An 18,952-nucleotide genomic window follows, 5' to 3' on the forward strand; every position below is an offset into this window, starting at 1 on the left:
AAATTTAGATCCTCAGAGGCCTCCTATCAGAGAATAACACTGGATCATTTTAATTGTTTTTACTACAGCTTTCTAAATATTTGGACGAGAAAGGCCAAGACTGACATGGGGGAGATTTGGCTTCCAGATGGTTGGACTACAATGACCTCAACCCTTCACCATTGCTATCTAGAACATCTGGGAAATGAAGCCCCAACAGCCAGAAAGTCAAATATTCTCCACCTGCTTTAGACAATAAACTGGAAGATAGTTCCACATGACAATTCTCCCACTAATTTAATATCAGCGCATCATGTTTGCCCCACATACATTTCTACATTCTTGAGGACAGATCCTTCCATTTGATATACAACAATAAATATTAGCTGTATTTAAAGCAAAACGTTTCAGAAAAAGCTGAAATACAACTATGTGCAGGAGTACTTTACGCTTCACTGCGTATGCAAATACTCTAGCTTTACAATCAAATAGGTGTTTAGTAGTTTACATACAGAGGAGCAAGCTTTCATACATTTGTAAATATATATCTAAAGGCATGAAAACACTATATGAGATCTGGGACTTTCCTAGTTCCCTTTTCACCCTGGAGTTCTTAAAGACTCCTCAAAAACTCATCTGACTAGTTGGGGGCAAGGTGGGGGAGGAATACAGAATTCAGCATAAAAAGATAGAGGCTTAATGGAGGGAAAGGACTCTCTGTAATCCCTGCCCACCACCACCCATAAGCACGCTGCAAGGTTTTCTGTTTATATAAAGGATTCATTTTATCCTAGTCTTTCTGTATTTCAAAGTGAGTAGTGAAACAAAGATAACTCTACATGGTTGCTTCTTAAAAGAGGTGTGCTGAAATTCTGTAATAACTATCATCACCATGTCAACAAGCAGGGTCAAATCTTAACTCAAAAGAATAGTTTAGAGACACATTCACATGAATATACTACAGTCAGACTTGAATTTGAGGTTACAAAGAAATTGTGACTGATTTGCATCTTGACTGAAATTCCAAGGACAAACTATTTGGCCTTAGGAGATGAGACACTGAACCAGCTGAACAGTATAGCATTTATCACAGCATGCCTCAAAATTTCATCAGCTCAGCAAATCAACGGAGTGATACTTTTGTATTGCCTCAGATGAGACTATGCTCTCTCTCTCTCTCTCTCTCTCTCTCTCTCTCTCTCTGTGTGTGTGTGTGTGTGTGTGTAAAGGGATTTGAATGTGCTACAAACCTAAGTGCAGAACCTTACTGCAAGTGGGCAGGATATTAAGTGGATTGTTCCCCGGGGGCAGTTTTTAAACAGGAATTCAATATTTCTGCACACATTTGGGGATAGTCTTAAAATAAGCAGTGTGTTGCAGCAGAGATAAGCAACTGCAGATTAAGTTCCATTCCATATTCTTTTGGGACAAGAAACAGCAATGCCATCTTTGCTTGGAGAACCATATGGCTGCAAATTAAATTACTAGAACAGACAAATGAGGTAAATGATTTGAAATGTGAAATACCCACCGAACCAACAAAGGTCTGGTTGCAGAAAAACTGGAGGCCAAAGTAAGGCTAATGTGACAGTTGTGGAGGAGGTAAACTATTAAATCACTTCCTCTCAATAGCAGAAGAGACAAGTAAAAGAAACTTTAAAAAGGAAATTTAAAGTAAGTAAAAGTCATCTTGTATTTTTGAGCTGGTGTTTAAAATGGGGATATCTTTTTACTCAAAAAGATCTTTAGGAATAAGGAGATGCAATGAAGCAGGATGGAATCCATGGTCACCCTGATACAGTAATAGGGATTTACCTTCATGAGGCAAATGAGAACACACCCACAGCCATATCAAATATCTCTTCACTTCAAGGTGACAGGTTGTCTTAAATGCCAATCTTGTAGAGTCTTTATCCATTTCAAAACTGATTTTTGCACATTTCTGTAAAATGTGCCTTATGTGAAGTATGATTTTTTTATGAACCAGCAAAGATTACAGAAGTAGGTGGGCTCTTTGTGTCTTTTTGAGACTTTTGTTGATGCTTTTGTCCTTCTTCAGTATGTGTGACTAGCTTCATGAGCATGAGTTTTCACCTGAGATATTTTGTATACGATGAAGAAAGCAAAACAGAGTGAATGTTGTCTCACTTTTGTGCTGAAGATGAGAATATGTGCAGGACTAAAGAATCCTAAGTAGGCTGTTTTGCCATCTCAAAAAACCCTGTCTCAACCAGAACCGAGACAACATTGATTTGGGGGTTTTTTAATTAGCTTCTTTTAAATATGTAAAAAACAAAACAAAACAACTTGGCCACTACCCTGCAAACATTTCTGACAGACATATTTCCTCTGACAGTACTCAAATATTTCCCTCTACTTTTGCAGAAAATGAATTATCCTGAGAAATGTACAGTATGTAGGAGAGGGAGAGGGAGAGAATAGTTGTCCCAGTTAGGAGTGCCAGATATCAATCTGACAGATCCCAGTTAAAATTCTGACTAAATAAAAGGATTTGTTTCACTTGGGCACATAGTTTTGAAAATTATAACCTCAACAATTTGGCACATACATAGTTATCTCATAATGAACTAAATAATTTAAAGTAACAAAATACATTAAACAAATATTATGTGGCAGTACGTTAACATAAGGGCATCCCTACCAAAACTGCAAATGTTATACAGGCAACACTGATAAGGAATGTCAATTCAATAAAATTAAGAGGATGATGCGGTCCTTCTCCTGAAGGCCCTCCCCCATTCCTATGAAAGGCCAGAGCTCCCTCAACATCAAGGAATAGGACAGAAGAGGCTTTGGTCGAATGGGAGCATATTTGGACTTCAATCCTCACCCCTGTTTCCCACACTGTTTAAGGAGGAAAATCAAAATCAGGAGAAAGTTTTTGTTTTCTTTTGTTTTTATTTATGGGTTTTTACAAGGGAAGGTGCTTGGAACCAACCAGTGCCCTAGACCATTCTGATCCAGTCCACAAAGTTCCACCATATGCAAATGCATGGGCTAGTGCAAATAGGCTCAGTGACTTGAATCTGATAGTGCCAGCCAGCATACATACATACATGCCCCAGGGACTTCATCATCATGGTTCTCTCCCAGTTTCTGTTGGCCCAAATTACCAACCAACAGGAATGCTCAATGGCTTAGTGCTAGATGATGTCACCATTTTAATGGGACAAAGCCAGCCAGTATACACTGTTGTGAAGTTCCACTGAGTGTCAAAGCACCCAACTGAGCTGTACTGGCACTGGCAGCAGCCCCGGCAAGAGTCCCCGTCTGATAAATATAACAATTTACTTCTTTAAAAATTGTGCTAAAGCGTACAGCTATAGAATGATATATATCCCAGAGCTGTTTGAAACACCATAAAAATATGCCACAGGTCAGGAATTTTTACTTTTTCTCTTTTCTTTTCCCACTGATGTGAATCCAAAATTATGCTCTGGTCCCAGTGTATTGTACACAAAGGTTGCTTACAACCTTTGGTCATCTGAACTTTTCAAAGGATAAATAGCTGCTCTTTCTGTGTGTTCCAATTTGCTTTCTATGTACTAAGTAAGGTGTCAACACATGGGCAAGAGGTCAGCTGTAATTGTCACTTGAACGGCTGTTTGTGATCAGTTCCAAAGATTTCGTTGTCTTGATTCCCAGAAATAATCAGATTGCTCAGTGGATTGTTGGGTTTCTATTTGTTTCTCTCACCCAGCATCTATTTGGCATGAGCCACTAAAGCACAGATAAGCCATTTACAAGTAGTGCAAATGGAGTATTTCTTACTCACAAGAGATGATGTTGAAAGTATCTGCATGAGATTAGCCTGCAAATGTAGAGGAGAAATTGCACTAGCAATTTAAAATCCTTCAGTGTTGGAAAGTGATATAAATCTGCAGCTGTTTTCCACAGGTCTTCAACAGACTGCCTAAATATCAATCAAACAACATAATTTAGCACAGAGGTAGTCATTAAGTTAAACTAATCAGTAGCTAAGATATCCACTGCCAGGGACAACAGCTTTATGCTACAGGAGCTTGTTTGGTGAAAGGTGTTTAATATGGAATCCATCGTTTCTGTGCCAGAAACACGCTTGGGAATCTGCCTGTCATGAGGGGAAAAATTGCTGAGAATATATTTTCAGTCCACAGTACCCAAGAGCAAAAGCAGGCTGGGAAAGTTTTTTAAAATAACTCCTTTTTACTACACAGTTCAGTTGTGTGAAATGACTTACAAACATCATTCCATCACATTCGGCACCATGTGTTTGCCTTGATAGTCAACCCTTAAGGGAACTCTTGGAACTTCAGTACAATGGAACTGACAAATTACTGCCTAAGCTTACTGAGTGCAAGGAAAGGAAGGGATAGCTCCTAGCTATGAAGAACAATATGGGAGATGTGGCACAAGGGAAATTAATAGGGTTTGAACTATGCTAAGAATTTTGCAAGAAGAATCCATAATACTGTGAAATTCGAACAATGTGCCCGAGGATATATGTAATAAACTGTCTGGTAGAATGGACTTAGTCATTAAAAGCCGAAGTGCAAATCTTCATTAGGGTGGGAAGTTCAAGAGCAGTCCACGTTTTACCTTGCATTTATGTGTGTGTATTTGCATTGTTAAGGGATGTGGTGGCGCTGTGCTAAACTGCAGAAGCCTGTGCTGCAGGGTCAGAAGACCAGCAGTCGCAAGATCGAATCCATGCAACGGAGTGAGTTCCTGTCGCTTTGTCCCAGCTCCTCACCAACCTAGTAGTTCGAAAGCATGCAAATGCAAGTAGATAAATAGGTACCACCTCGGTGGGAAGGTAAAACAGCATTCCCTAGTCACACTGGCCACGTGGCAATGGACATTGTCTTCGGACAAGCGCTGGCTCTACAGCTTGAAAACGGGATGAGCACCGCCCCCTAGAGTCGGACACGACTGAACTGAAAATGTCAAGGGGAACCTTTACCTTTACCTATTTGCATTGTAGACTAGGGCAGATGTCCAAACATAAGACATATATAGTTGCATATGAAGAATTCAAATATTCATGTGTTTCATCCTTGCAGATGAGAATAACAAACTGTAAAACTATTCTCCTTGACTCATAAAAGGTATTTTATAGCACTCTTACTGATATAAGAGATCAAAAGGTTTTTTGTTTGTGTGCAAATATTGCAAAATTGTGCAAATAAAACAAATATTTGCTTTAACACAAACTGCAGAAAATGACAGTCACTTCTTTGTTGCATGGGCTAATAAATATTAGAAACATGGATATGATGCTTACATCTTTTTTTTAAAAAAAAAAAAAACAGCCAGTCATTGGCTTAAATCCTGTTGCTTTGCACAATAAATTAGTCAAATAGGCCCAACTGAATCAATGGATCTACAGAGGTGTTGATTCACCAAATCCCCATTAATTCAATGGGCTTACTCTGGTGCAATTTAATAAGTTAAGTAGCAGGATTTCAGCAATTTATGTGTTTACTGGGTGGGTGAGTGGGTGGGTGGATGTGACACTGAAATACCATAAAAATGATGGTAGGTGAACATCCCTGGGGAAGCTGTTTCTCACTTGGGATGTCATTATTTAAAATGCCCTCTCCCTAATTGTTACTTACATCACTTCTTTTGGGACGTACACGTGCAGAAAGGGCTCTGAAAAGGATAAAAATATTTGGGTGTCATGGGAAAGCAGGCAGTCTTTCAGATAGCCTGTTTTCAAGACTTGTGGAAGCTGCTTTGGACAAGACCATGATGATGTCCAAAATACCAAAATCTAGACCCAGAGAATCTGTTTTCAGCCTAAGGAGTCTAAACTTCAGCTATACTTTATTAAGTTGGGAAGGTTGTAACATGCAGTATGGACAGCAAGCAGAAGGTGAAAAATTTCTTGTTTACAGGGGTCAAGAAGGGGAAGAATGTGGATTTGCAAATCCTTCCCCCAGCTCACCTTCAGAAACATCTCTATATAATTCCTCAAAATCTTTCAACTACTTGAAAAGACACCAGATATAGTTCTAGCAATTCATAACTGGCATCTGACAGCCATACATTTGGAGGTTATAGAACTCCTACTGGGGGAAACAATTGAAATGTGGCATGCTGATAAAACTATGCATATTTCAACCAAAGAAGGCTGACCTTCTAAGAAATCGTGAGCAGAACTGTAAGAAACAGAAGAAACAGCATGATGGAGTCTGTGAGGATGAATTGTTAAGAAGAGTATGACTGCAGATCTAAGAGCAAGAGGCCTTCAACAGGATATCAGAATTAAAAGAAGGAAAACATTGTGATGGACTCTCACAGATCAGGAAAGGGATGCTATGCTGCAAATATTTGTAAACTGGAAAAAACTCACAATTGTATTAATAAATAGGGATTGTATTAGATTTCTAGAACAACTATCACAATCATAATGTTGTATTAATGCTCTACTATAGCATGCAATATTTGAAGCTAGATAACGCTGTTGAAAGAAATGTGTGACACACTTCAATAGTGCTTGAAATACAGAGTACAGAGCAAAGACTCTTATTTTAGTATATTACATAGGAAAGAAATACTGATCATATTTAAATTTGCATTGATCAAAAAAAATCATTACCCAGTATTTTGAGAGAACTGACAAATTTCCTGGACACTGCAGCTAATGCAAGGTGTATGACAAAAGGGGTGTTGCTTTATGTAGTGCAGAATGATGGCAGATGCTTCTGGTAATTTGAGGGTGTGGACTCACCTCCCTCTATTACCATCTCTACACAAGAATTGGAAGTTGTTCATGATTTTGTGTACCTTGGCTCAACGATCTCTGACACTCTCTCTCTAGATGTCGAGCTGGATAAACACATTGGCAAAACAACTGTCATGCTCTCTAGACTCACAAAGAGAGTATGTCTTAATAAGAAACTGACGGCATATACCAAATTCCCGGTCTAGAGAGCCTGTGTCCTGAGTACACTTCTGTACTGCAATGAGTCCTGGACCCTTTGTGCATGGCAGGAGAGGAAATTGAACACGTTCCATATATGTGTTGTCTCTGACGCATTTTTGGTATCACCTGTCAGGACAATGACGAAGTCACTACAAAGCCCATGGGGCTTTGCATGGTGCGAGTGAGCTTTGCCTCCTCCCATGGATGGTGCGAGACTTACTGTGTCCAACGTGATGGATTTTGAAGTGCTGGAGAACGCCCCCCGGCTATATATAGGGGCATTCTCAGTGTTAACGTCCTCTTCTTTCAAAGGCACCCACCAGCCCACCCTTTTTTCTATTGTGAGTTTTACTGGTCGCCTTTTAAGGGGCTGCATAGGAATTTTTTACCTTCATCCTGATTGGCTGTTGGATGGGGGGATTTTTTTGCCTATCCCACACTAGTTAGGGTTGTTTGCAATTTTATGGTGGAAACAGTCGCATTGGTGGGTAGTGCGAAAAAAAAAGGTATATCTCAGTGAGTCCCACTTTAAGATCAGGTAAGCTAACCGCATCGGACATCCCAGGGCTGCGAATCGTGTGATTCAGCACCTGGGTGGGAAAGATGCGCCGGCCCACTTCCGGACTAACAGTCATCAATTAAAGATGGCTCGAGGTCTGGGGGTGTTTATTAGCAGCCAGCCAGGTTCCTGCTGTCATTAAGACCGCGAGAACCTGGGGCCAGGGACTCGCCAGTATGATGGCTGATTTATCTGTTTCTGCACTACAGCAGGACCCCCTTTGCCAATTGATTGGCAACAATTTTTTTCTTGAAAACAATTATCAATAAAGTGTGGCCCATGAATTTATCCATGTCTAATTATCTCACATCTTTATTCTGGGGTTGGGGGACAAAATTCCAAACAGAGTAGTCCTAGAACGAGCTGGAATTTTTAGCATGTATACATTACTGAAACAGTGATGTCTGCGTTGGCTTAGGCAATGGCTGATGGTTGGATTCCCAAAGATCTCCTGTATGGAGAACTAGTGCAGGGAAATCCACCCAGAGGGAGACCACAGCTGCGATGCAAGGATATCTGCAAGTGGGATCTGAAGGCCTTAGCAATGGACCTCAACAGATGGGAAACTTTGACATCTGAGCATTCAGCCTGAAGGTAGGCAGTGTAGCATGGCCTTTCCCAATTTGAACAGACACTTGTTCAGCAGGCCGAGGCAAAGAGGCAGTCCCGAAACTAGCAAAATCAAGGAGCGGAAAGGGGACAGATTGTATTTGTCTTCAGTGTGGAAGGGATTGTCACTCTTGAATTGGCCTTCTCAGCCACACTAGGCGTTGTTCCAAGACGTCTACAGAGCATGTTATCATAGTCTCTCGAGACTGAAGGATGCCTACACACATGATAATTTGACCACCAGAAAGCAAGAAGATTGGAAAACTGTCCATCCTCCCTCCCATAGTTGCATATTATAGAGGAGGTTGTGCAGTGCTTTTGGTTGAATGCTGAATTCAAGGTTGAAATGGATCTTTTATGTTGACTCAGGCACATTCTGGGTCACAGCAAACAGTGCTGACACAATTCTGGTGTGGTTCAAATCAGCATTTGAAGGGTTAAAATTTTTAAAAGGCAAGCTGAAAAGCAGAGAAAGGGAAAATATAAGACTGTATCTGAAGTGTGTGAAATGGGGAGAAAGAAAGAGGAAAGAAAAGAATTTCATTGACTGACAGCCCCATCTCCAGTAAAGGCCAAGAACTTCACCTGTCCACCTCAATTGCTAAGAGTATGGGGATGGTACCATATTCTTTTGCACACTGCTTTCTAGTCAGGTGCTAGCTGGTTTTGAGTAGGTGATTCTTTGGCTTGTTTAGTTTTACTCTGACACTTCATGCAGAGTGTGTGTGATTTACTTTCTTATCTGGACTTTCAGTGATTTATGCTTCAGTCTTAGGAAAGTATGGCCTGTCTTTCTCCCCTGCCCCAATGCATTTATATTTTCTGTATGTGTTTCAGTGTTTCTTCCTTCTTCTATTTGCCACTTGTCTTGCCTAGGTTGGAGCGTTGTTCCTGGTATTAACCAACATAAACTAGTTACAGCCACATGAAGAGAGTCTTCCCTCCCCCATCCCACTACTTCAACCTGACCCCCAGCAAAAAAGTTGCCCATGCCTGAGTTAGGAAGACTGAACAGCCATCTGAAGCAGCCAAGAGACAGAGGGAAAGAGAGAGAGAAAAGTAAACTTGGGACATGGCTTGTCCACAAACTTCAAATGATGCCTGTCTGAAATTCGACACATTGGATTATCTGTCTGTATTCATCTTGCTTTGCCAAGTTTTGTGATGGCAAGCAACAACCCTCCAAATTAAAGGTGTTTGCATGTTTATATTCAAATGAAAGGAGTTTGTGATATTTGGAAATCTGAATATAGGCTTGGATCCTAGACTGGATTGGATTGGGCCCTACCTGAATTGGGCCCTACAGGCAAATGGCTATTCCAAGAATGAAATCACAAGAGACATCAAACCAAGAAAACAACACTGAACTAAAGAACAAAAACAGCCCCCCACAAATAAAGTGTTTCTACCATACATCAAAGGGGTCATGGACCACATGGGGAAACTGTTGAAAAAACACAACCTACAAACAGTATTCAGGCCCACCACAAAAATAGAACAAATGTTATGGTAAGCAAAGGACAAAAGGGACCCCCTCACCACTGCAGGAATATACTGGATACCTTGCAGTTGTGTCCAGGTTATATATTGGTACTACAAAATGTAGTATCCAGACCAGAATCAAAGAGCATGAAAGACACTGCAGACTAAAACAACCAGAAAAATCGCCAGTAGCTGAACATGCCCTGAAAGAAGCTGGACATGAAATCCTATTTCAAAACAGAAGTACAGGACAACACCAGCAATCATTATGTTAGACTACAGAGCGAAGCCACTGAAATCCACAAACATCAGCACAGCTTCAACAAAAAAGAGGAAAGTTTAAAACTCAACAAAGCCTGGCTCCCAGGACTGAAAAATACAGCCTCGAAAAAGGTCAATGAACTCTACTCAGCCACAAAGACCAGTGATCACTGCACGCAATAGACTAGCCAACGACACCCATCAATCACAGTTACAGATCATCACCGCTTATCACAACAAAACACCCATAAAACCCTTTCATTACAGGAAACACCCCATCTCCTGAAAAGAATGAAAACTCTGATACCACAGCTACAATCACTCAACAATCCATACACTACACCAAAACACAGACAGAATTCTAGCTCCTGTCCTCTGAAGATGCCGGCCAAAGAGACTGGTGAAATGTTAGGAAGAAAAACTTCCAGAACACGACCAAATATCCCAGAAAACCCCACAGCAATCAACTACCCAGATCACGTTGGGTCAAGCTGGAACCTTATCTAAAGCAATGAAGACCTGGATTGGATTAGATTGGGAGATATGCACACAGTCCTAACATCCATTGCTTTTTCTTATTTTTAAAACTTGCTGCTTTAAAGAGAAAACAAGAGATAGCCTCCAAGCCATGACCATAAAAATAAACAAGAGTTAATAAAAACACCCTATATTGTTTTTTTAAAAATAATTCTGAAATTCATACTTGGTGGAGTTTCTTAACACACACACTCCCTATAAAAGCCTCACTCAAGGAAAAACTTCACACTTGTAAAACCCACAAAGTTACTTTTTTAAAAAAGGCTCAGGTATATTTATTACACTTCATTTGTACTGAGACCAATGCAGTTTTAGAAATGAATACATCTTGTTTATATCCTTTATTCCGAATACATATACACTTTGGCTTTTTTAAAAAAAGATAGAGAAATGCAGTGTATTTATTTTAATATTCAGAATTCTATTTGAATGATTCTGTGAAAGTTCTTATAACAGAGGAGCAGCAACAATATCCAATTTATTTTCCATCTATAAATATCAGGCCTTGTAGAATTTGACCTCTGAATGCAAAAAAGGATGTGCATATCATTTACTGTCTTGTCCATTTATTGTGCAAAGTGCATGTAAAGAGTTTTATATCATGCTCCTGAGTGGGAAATGTCTGTGGACAGGTGGAGAGTTACTTATTATAAGTTGAGAGTGCACTTCCATCTATAAATGAATTTCCTTCTTCAACTGGGCTGAGAACACTGCTACTGGCAGCTCTTGAAACACAATCCCCTGAGCATTAGACTGCCTAAATCCCACTGAAAATGAAATCAATTTGACTTAAGCGCATAGTTAAGCACCAATGTCTCTTTGATTTCAGTGGGAATTAAATGTGCCTGGCTTTCTCTACCACACTTCTCATCTGTCATCTATTTTACAGTACCTCCACAAGGTACGTCATTAATCTTCTTATTTTGTGCAGGGGAATTGAGGGTAAGAGAACAGTTAACACTGTGAATTCATGGGTGAGTAGAAATTTGATTCAAGATCTGAAAGAAGCAGATTCAATGCTTTCTTTGTGAATTAATGGGTGAGAATAGATAGATATTCTCAAATGTTATAGGGGGTAGTTGCAGTTCATATTTGTGCCAGAGTGTGTTTGTCTATGCCACATGTACCACATTTAGAATCTTTCACTGCAACTCTTCCCTGTGGCAGCTTGCTTTGTATGGCTACTTTCTTTCATTATGTTCCCACTTCCGCATAATTTCTACTATTTTTTTTACTTTCTATGCACTGTTTGCTGAGCTCTGTGAAACAGACCTCAGGTATCCATAGACAGGCTAGGATTTCCCAAAAGTGAAAAAATGTCCCAAGGAACTAGAAAAGGATAGATTGCTTTAAATTATAAATCCATGGCCCTGTCAATCAAATTGGCAATGCTTCAAGTCATGGACTAATCTCACAAAAAGGCAATAGCAGTTTCATTCTTTACAAAGCAACAGATGGGAAACCAACCTCATAGTTTACCTTATATCTTGGCTTCTACAGAGGCTAGACACTTAATTGAACATCAACAGCAACAAGATCTTGGCAATTTCCCACAGGGAAAGGGGTACAGTGGAAATCGTCAACACTACCCAGGAAACTCAGAATTGTTGGAGAACAATGTTGCTTTATTTTCTTTTCCTTTATTTAAAAAAAAAACCCACAAAATTTTAATGAAAACCAGCAACAACCCTCTCACCAAAATAGTTCATTTTACTGTGTGTTTGTTGTCTTGTTTTTAATAGATTTTTCTATAATGAATGAATAAACAAAAATGAGATAATGAAAGATTATTTAAGTTGGTTTGGGGATCACTCTGTGCCCCTTCACAGATTGCTGCTTTGTCGTGGCAAAGGGGCTTGAGTAATTCAGAGAAGCTATGGGCTATGCTGTACAGGGACACCCAAGACAGACAGTTCAGAGTGGAGAGTTCTGACTAAACACGATCCACCTGGAGCAGGAACTGGCAAGCCACTCCAGTATCTTTGACAAGAAAACTCCACGGACAGAAACAAAAGGCTAAAAGATATGATGCTGAAAGATGATCCACTCAGGTTGGAAGGCGTCCAACATGCTACTGAGGAAGAGTGGAAGACAAGTATGAGTAGCTCCATAGCTAATGAAGTGGTTGGGCCAAAGCCAAAAGGACGCTCAGCTGCGGATGCACCTTGAAGTGAAAGGAAAGTCCGATGCTGAAAGAAAAATACTGCATAGGAACCTGGAATGTAAGATCAATGAACCTTGGGAAGCTGGATGTGGTCAAACAGGAGATGGCAAGAATAAACATTGACATTCTGGGCATCAGTGAACTAAAATTGATGGGAATGGGCAGATTCAATTCAGACGATTATCATATCTACTATTGTGGGCAAGAATCCAGTTGAAGAAATGGAGTAGCCCTCACAGTCAACAAAAGAGTGGGAAAAGCTGTACTGGGATGCAAACTAAAAATGATAGAATGATTTCAATATGAATCCAAGGCAGACCTTTCAACATCACAGTAATTCAAATTCATGCACCAAACACTGATGCTGAAGAGGCTGAAATTGACCAATTCTATGAAGAGTTACAACACCTTCTAGAACTGACACCAGAGAAAGATGTTCTTCTCATTCTAGGGGATTGGAATGCTAAAGTAGGGAGTCAAGAGTTAAAAGGAACAACAGGGAAGTTTGGCCTTGGATTTCAAAATGAAGCAGGGCAAAGGCTAAAAGAATTTTGTCAAGAGAACAAACTGGTCATCACAAACACTCTTTTCCAAGAACACAAGAGGTGACTCTACACATGGACATCACCAGATGGGCAATATCAAAATCAGACTGATTATGTTCTCTGCAGTCAAAGATGGAGAAGCCAGCAAAAACAAGACCTGGAGCTGACTATGGCTCTGAATGTCAGCTTCTAATTGCAAAACTCAAGCTTAAACTGAAGAAAGTAGGAAAAACCACTGGGCTAGTCAGGTATAATCTAAACCAAATCCCTTGTATGGAAGTGAGAGCTGGACCATAAAGAAGGCTGACCGCCTTGTGGTGCTGGAGGGGACTCTTGAGAATCCCTTGGACTGCAAAAAGAAAAAAAACTATCCATTCTGAAGGAAATCAACCCTGAGTGCTCACTGGAAGAACAGATCCTGAAGCCGAGGCTTCAATACTTTGGACATTTAATGAGAAGAGAAGACTCCCTGGAAAAGACCCTGATTTCAGGAAAGAGTGAAGGCAAGAGGAGAAGGGGATGAGATGGTTGGACAGTGTCATTGAAGTTACCAACATGAATTTGACCCAACTCCGGGAGGCAGTGGAAGATAGGAGGGCTTGGTGTGCTCTGGTCCATGGGGTCACGAAGAGTTGGACACAACTTAACAACTAAACAAGAACTGTGTCTTTGCCTACTCAATTCAGCAGAATTTGCTCATCTTCTCGGTAGCATTTTGAGAAGTCCTGCAGAAGTGTCATTGGATGTCAACTCAGTTATACCACCTAAATCTAATTTTAATCCTTTGGTTTATACAGAATTGTAGGCACTAACCAAGACAATTGTAGGCACCACATACAACAAAGGGTCAGATATGTTTTGGTAAAATTTGCCTGCATAGAAGATTCTTCACTGTATTTTTTTAAACCTAACATAAGCTATGGGTTTATACCAAAGAAACAACGAAGTGATTCTTATTTTAACCTGTCTTTAATCACAGCAGAACAGAGTACTTGTTGAAAAACAGCACTGACCATTGGTTTGTGTTTGGGTGGGAGGTTGTTAAAAAGAGTAGGGAGAAAAGAGTAAGGTTCATGGATCTCCCCCTACTTGGTGCCTCTTTGTGAATCGTAGGGAGCTCAAGAGGATATCCTGTACTGTATATCATCTTTACTGCTGACATGGTGTCATCAACATTCAAGCTGCCTATATAGAGTCGTTTTTCCTGCTGGCAATGTGGACATTGTCAATTCTGGATTTTAAATAGGAATATGTGGCAGGAAAATATATATATAATTTGAGTTGGGTGCAAAATTGTTTCATTAAAATGTTAAAAATTCTTTTAAACTGTACCTCAGAGAGTTTCCTAAAAGTGAAAGTACTATTTAAAAACTACAGCTGGGAACAAAACCAAAATAATGGATTTGTTTTTGGTACACAGAGAACAAACAAGATAAGATGGCAGAAGCAAGTTCATTGAGCTTCATGAAAAAGTAAACAGTGATGCTTACTGTTACGTTCACCCCATGCCACGGTTTCTTTTTCTCAACCCAAAGGGCTCACACCGGTGACGTTCCCTCTTTCTTTCACTGCCACCAGTGGATTTCTTTATCCACGTTGTAAAGGGCTTTAGTCTGACATTGGCTGCCAACAACAGAACTGGTTTATTAAAGGGTATTAGGGTAGTTCAGAATCACAGATGTTCTTCATTCATTTCATAGAATCAAAATCATTGAAATATTATATATTCTACCACACATTCAATCACCTCCTGTTATATTTATTCACTTCAACCAGTTTATTGTCGGGATCTGCAAGATGAGAGGAAGTAGGGGTCTTGCAGATGAAGCCTCAGGGCAGGGATCTTTCTCCTCGACCAGCAAGGAGAAAGGAAAAGAGACACGGGACACTCAGAGTGTGGTTTTCAGGATGGGATCCAGATGAATACAGAACAGCCTGCCGTGAGGCACCTATTCAGTGGGAGTTCTTCTCTCTCGATCCAGCCTCCCCTCAGTTTATTGTATCCCCTACCTTTGAACAAGTTAATCAATACAGAGGTAACTAATTTCTTGAATACACAACAGAATAACCAGAGTTAGAGACAGCTAATTTCCTTGAATACAAAGGCATCAGTAAACACAGTGGTTGGTAAACAGACAGGCTAGTAAACAGACAGTTAATAGTAAACAGACACAGATACCATCCAGATACACAGACAAGTTCCTGAATACACGAACACTTTAACTACATTATCCAGAGACAATAGACAGCATCATCCTTACTGGAAACTAGTGACTTGCAGTTTTAGCATGAGGCCTGCCATTGCCATAGATATATACATTTGTTACTGCCACAGACATATACATTGCAACAGCATAACAGCATAAATTTTCCCCACAGTTTATCTTTATTAGTTATAGTTCTCACTCTTCCTCTGACTGTCTCACTCTCTACAAACCTCTCTCCTTTTCTCTCTCTCTCTCTCTCTCTCTAACTGACTTGACTCTCTGCCTCTGTCCCTCCTGTCCTCTCATAGGCTTATGCAAATGAGTTCCAGCTATGAATGACATGTGTGACGTGGAGCATCTGTCACACTTACGTTATGTAGAAGACAATAACAAAGAAAAAAAACGGAGTGCTGTTTATTTTGCCACTTGAGTTACAGTTGCCTATAGTGATAATTAATAAATACCATGAAATAGATATGAAAATCCGTACTGAGAATAACCATATATTGTACAAAAGGAGCTTTAACAAAACAGTCTACAGGGAGAAAAATATGAATGTTATTTTAAGTAGTATGAATCTTGAGAAGCAGGTAGAAAAGAAAAACAAAAGTGCTGTTTGTTTAATAAGGCTTTAGCCTCAAAGTACGTAAATAAATAATTTCTTAATCCAGTGTGTAACAATGAGGAGTATGAACTCATATAATATTCTGTAGTAATTATGTATGAAACATTTTAAATGTAAAAGCATGTAACAGTAACAGCATGTTCTGTCCAAATATGGTGTTATGGAAGTTACTCTTAAGTGGGGGCATTTTCCTGGCTAAGGGCTATCTCAACAGAAAGCTGAGTCAACAATGTCTGGACAAGCTGACATTGCTTACCCAAAGGAGCCCGACTCTTTGAAGGTTCATGTTCCTGAGAGAGCTAAAGCTCTGCATCACAACGTTTTAACTTAACTCAAAGCATCAAATGTATATAAATAGAGACCTCTATGATGTTTATGAAAAATCTCAAAGGAAGTGAGGACATCTCACAGAGATTATCTCACAGAGAACATATCCCCAAAACCAAGGCCACCTACTTAAAATGAGATACCAGATGAGTTTACAAACAGCTTGTGACTGATTATTTGGTTTTGTTCTAGGATTAACCCTTTACTGGGATAATGTCAGTTATGATTAATCATAGAATCTGTTCTCTTCACCTGGGAGGTCTGTAGATCTTATAGGACTCCTACGGGAGTCCTGACATGATCCTGTGCAGTAATATCAGTCATTTCCTAGCAATCATGAATAAAGCACAATATCTTACCTTCATAAACTGGAGAGGCTTTTTTAAAGGAGAATTGACTATATCTCAGAAGCATCAAAGCCTAGCCTGATTTCACCTTTTTCATACAATAAACTTGTTCAGATATACAGTGGGGTCTCTACTTAAGAACTTAATCCGTATCGGAAGGTGGTTCTCAAGTTGAAAAGTTCTTATGTTGAATCTGCATTTCCCATAGGAATGCATTGAAAACCATTTAATCTGTATCTGCTCTTTTCCATCCATAGAAATTACAATGGAACCTCTACTTAAGAACTTAATCCATTTTGGAATGGTGTTCTTAAGTTGAAACATTCTTAAGTTGAAGCAAAATTCCCCATAGGAATGAACTGAAAACCAATTAATCCGTTCTGGCTGTTTTTTTGTTATGTAGAGGTGTGTTCGTACATTGAAGCATTAGTTCCCATAGGAACTAATGCAAAGCTGGTTAATACGTACTCTATCACTAGGGGGAGAATTTTTTTTAACCTAAGATGACCTAAGGTTAAAAAAAGAGCAGGAAAGGTTTTTTTTCCTGTTCTTATCTTGGATTTCTGTTCTCAAGTAGAAGCAAAATTTAGCAAATGTAGCTGTTCTTAAGTTGGATTGTTCTTAAGTAGAGACGTTCTTAAGTAGAGACCCCACTGTATACTGATCATTTAAATAGAACCTGCCTTCATACTTGAAAATAACACAATACACTTCAAATTGATTCATTCATACAGACATACACATTTTCAGTGCTAAAATATTCTAGAACATATGAGTATATACAGCTGAAGATATTTTTGTGCATTCCTTTTCCATGCTCACAAAGGCTGAAAGGGTTTTACTCACACTTGCAATAAATACTTACAAATTTCGAATGCAAAATAAAGGTAAAACAACATCTTTATTGCTTCTTTCTGTGTTATTGGCAGTTTGATATATTTCTTCATTAGTTAAGTTTGTTAGTTAGTTGCATTATTGATTTGTCACTTTTTAATCTCATGTTTCCACTAAATATAGGTAGTGCTCAAAGTGGCTAACAATCACCACTAACAAGAAACTGAACAATAAAACCATCTAAACAATTTAAAGCCTAGGTTAAATAAAATGTTCTTAAGTGTATTGAGAATGGGGGCTAATCATAGGTCTTTGATGAGTGAGTTCCACAGTCTAGGAGGAATACAGGAGAAAGCACTGTCCAGAATTGTATCAAGCAGTGTCTCACAGATGATGGTAGTCTCAAGAGGACTTGTCTCAAGCTTTTTCCTATTGGAGAGGTTCATAACAAGACTGACAGTTCTTCAGAAAATGAGATCCTGGGCTTTTTAAACAAAATTTGAATTGGGACTGATTTTGACAGAATGGGTTATCTCAGCAAAATAGCAAATGTAATATAGGAGATTTATTACTCATATTGGGGATGGGTAAGGGAGTTAGACACTGTTAATACAACCATTAAGGAGAATTAGATACATGTGGATATTGTGCCTTAAATTAGATAGGTCTGACACTTTGCAGAACATTTAGAAACTAAAGTGTCATGATTAGTTTTTCATGTGCATCCTTGTAAATAAGGTAAAAAAGCAGATTTATGAGAATTATAAATCACAATCTAGCCACAATGAAGCATAAATATTTACTCTGTTCCTAGAAGCTGAAAACATTATTTCCCTCAGCATATTTACCTAATAGTTTTGCTTCATTCTGTTTTGATCAGACTTCACCTGTTCCATTTAGTTACTGAATAAATTAAAGTGAACAGCACTAGGAATATGGATAATGTAGAATAACAGTCTCCATCAGAGAAATATTATAAACCAATCTACATCAGAAATCCATTTAAGCATATTACTGTAATATTTCCATATAACCAGAACTACATCTTAATTTTGTGCAACAGCATGAACCAAACTATTAAGTATGACCTAATATATATTTGTTTTATTAATGGTGTTTTTGGAAAACATAAAAATCTATTTCTCAGATACAGAACATCATACAGATACTTACCATTAGTCCCAAATATATTTACATATATTTCATTCCAAATCAGCTCTGTATTAGAGCCTCCGTACCTACTTAAAATAAGACTAATTGCAAGAGATGATGAGACCATTCTTCTTTCAATTTTTAAAGCAGCATAGTCGAAGACATCTGTGCCTGTCCAAGCTTACCAACATGGAATAGTGATGGGTTCCAAATGCATTGAAACAATTGGCCAGTCATCACATTTGGTTTGCAATGGCTTTGAATTTTTAAAGAACATGTTTCCTTAAATGCTGAGGCATTTACAAAAAAATTATGATGTTTAAGTATGACGAGGAATAATTGCAAACACAGTACCAGGCAATAGAAAGCTCCTAGAAAGAAAAACCTTTGTCT

The 18,952-nt window shown here is 39.0% G+C and overlaps 1 protein-coding gene and 1 long non-coding RNA gene across 2 annotated transcripts in view; one reads left to right on the forward strand and one right to left on the reverse strand.

The window, feature by feature from the left end:
• LOC140706016 (uncharacterized) overlaps window positions 1-13,299 on the forward strand; it is a 92,154-nt gene extending 78,855 nt beyond the window's left edge. The window contains exon 3 of the long non-coding RNA XR_012085698.2: window positions 69-13,299. This is a non-coding gene — a long non-coding RNA (uncharacterized LOC140706016). The remainder of the gene's footprint in view (window positions 1-68) is intronic.
• Window positions 1-18,952, reverse strand: part of CLSTN2 (calsyntenin 2) — a 496,583-nt gene that overhangs the window by 207,554 nt on the left and 270,077 nt on the right. The window lies entirely within an intron of this gene.

The sequence above is a fragment of the Pogona vitticeps genome, chromosome 3 (assembly GCF_051106095.1).
Source record: "Pogona vitticeps strain Pit_001003342236 chromosome 3, PviZW2.1, whole genome shotgun sequence".
NCBI lineage: Eukaryota > Metazoa > Chordata > Lepidosauria > Squamata > Agamidae > Pogona > Pogona vitticeps.